At 41.0% G+C, this 2439-nt stretch overlaps 1 pseudogene; it reads right to left on the reverse strand.

Moving 5' to 3' along the window:
• LOC103797805 overlaps positions 1-655 on the reverse strand; it is a 4344-nt pseudogene extending 3689 nt beyond the window's left edge.
• Positions 656-2439: the final 1784 nt, after the last annotated feature.

Here is a 2439-nt window from a genome sequence, read left to right on the forward strand (position 1 = left end):
CCTGCTGATATACCGGGCATGACGTGCCATGGTGGGGAATATCCCTTTGGCTACTTCAGGTCACCTGTCCTGGCTATGCTCCCTCCCAATTTCCTGTGTATCTTCTCACTGGCAGAGCATGAGACACGAGCAAGAAAATGTCCTTGGTTTAGGATAAACACAATCCAGCAAAACCAAAACAACAGTGTATTATCACTCTGAATCCAAAACACTGCACTACACCAGCTACTGAGAAAATTAACTCCATCCTGGCTAAAACCAGAACATTAGAACTACAAAAGAATGCTAAACCAAAACTATTGTTGCTGAGGTTAATAATCCTGCAGTTACAAGGAGCACAGTGATATTTTCATCACTAAAAGCTGCCATCAGAAAAGATTTACAAGATCCAGAGAATTTCCAAGACCAAATATAAGGTTTGGAACATATAAGGATTGTTTTTGCATTGTGAAAATTGCATTTCTTGCCTAAATCAACACTTTCAATGCAACCAAAAAAAATGTAACCACAAACATCATTCATTACTTTTTTCTTTGTGTTTTTCACCTTGACAAGAATGTCCTTTCTTCATCACCTACCTGTCAGCATATCATAAAGTGTTCAGGGTATGGTCTGTAGCTATATGGCTAGGTGATACATTGCTTCTCATACGTGTCTTCCAGCCTTTTCACCAGCTTTGTTGCCCTCCTTTGGATGCATTCAAGTACTTTAACATCCTTTTTCATTTGTGGGACCCAGAACTGCACACAATCATAATCTCAGCTATTTCCTTTTACAGATATTGCAATTCAAACACTTCCAGCTGGAAATTAATGGTCTAAAAAAGCTGTTCTGTGTTAGATAAATGCTATTGAATAGTGACTAGGATAATGGATTGAGAGCAAGTGACCAAAAGTCAAATCCAAGCTATCTCAGTCACTGATTTGCTCCATGCTAGCCCCATGCTCCATGATTTTCTTCCTCCCTCCTGTGCAAATTTTAAGGTCCCAGGCCCAGAGCTCATTGCCGTATTTTGATACGATCTTGGTTCAGGTGCTTCACCCTTCCAGTTCTCTCCTGCTAGAATAATAAAGATACAGGTTCAGAACAACCCTCCCCCAAATGCTGATTATCTTACCACAAATCCTACTGTCACAGCCACAGGGAAGAAACAAACCTACAGTTGCCTTTCACTGAACATTTTCCAAATAAGTCCTCCACAACAACACATGGGCTTTGAGTGAAAAGAAAGATGAGGCAGAGGATGTCTCTTCATGAACCTCATGGTCAGGATTTACACTGCTTAAAAGCCATCCTATATCCTATAGCCTGGCATGTTTTGCAGGCAGCCTGGGGCATATACATCCAGGTCCTGCATCCTTCAAAGACTCCAAGGACTTTAATCTATTTCCAAGTACTAGAGTAACTTAGAATCACTCCAAAGACACTGTGAATGCCCCTGTGATTCTTCCAAAACACAGAAGATGATGGATAATATTTTAAAGGAAAAATATTGCACAGCTCAGTACTGAATAAAGTAGTCTGAGTCTCCTGAAGCACAGATGCTTGTAGGTCATGTAAAAAGAATGTACACTTACTCCAGTTTAGCCTTGGTTTGCTTCATTCTGCTCTCAGTTTCATAGACACATGAACACAAAATGATTCTCCATTCAAAGAAGCGGTCTTGCAAGGGTAAAGAAAGGAATGGAGAAGAATGGTATTGCAAGCATGTTTTGGGACAAAGAGAAGATCCTACTCTTTATAAATACTACCTCTTACAGAACCTTTTTGACAAAACTAAACACATACTATATCTAACAGGCTAATTGCACATAAACTGCAGTCAAAAAAGCCCCATCTGAAGGCTCAGTGACTTCCTTGTGGGACAAAGTAAACAGTTTTTTTAAATAATACAATGTCGTTATAAAATCAAATAATATGAAACCAGTTAGATACATGAGTATATAATGGATGCCATGTTTAGTTTCTTATTGCCATCATTGCCAGTGGACACTATTAGCAAGTAAGTTGCACTAGTTTGGGCTGAGATAGAGGTAGTTTTCCTCACAGGGGTAATATGGGCTAGTATGTTTTGGATTTGTGCTGAACACAGCTGAGCAGTGCTTACAGAGCCAAGGCCTTTCTTGCTTCTTGTACTGCCACATTGGCAAGGAGGCAGGTCCTCTCCCAATCTCCCATGGGAGATTGGGAGGGGACACAGCCAGGACAGGTGACCCAAACTGACCAAAGGGATATTCCATACCATAAGACATCATGCTCAGTATATAAACCATAGAATCATAGAATCATATAATTGAAGGATTGGAATGGACCTTACAGATCATCTAGTCCCATCCCTCCCTGCCATGGGCAGGGACATCTCCTCACTAGATCAGGTTGCTCAAGGCCTCATCCAGCCTGGGTTTGAATATAGCCAGGGTCAGGGCAGCTACCATATCC

The sequence above is a fragment of the Acanthisitta chloris genome, unplaced genomic scaffold (genome assembly GCF_000695815.1).
Source record: "Acanthisitta chloris isolate BGI_N310 unplaced genomic scaffold, ASM69581v1 scaffold8662, whole genome shotgun sequence".
NCBI classification, from domain to species: domain Eukaryota; kingdom Metazoa; phylum Chordata; class Aves; order Passeriformes; family Acanthisittidae; genus Acanthisitta; species Acanthisitta chloris.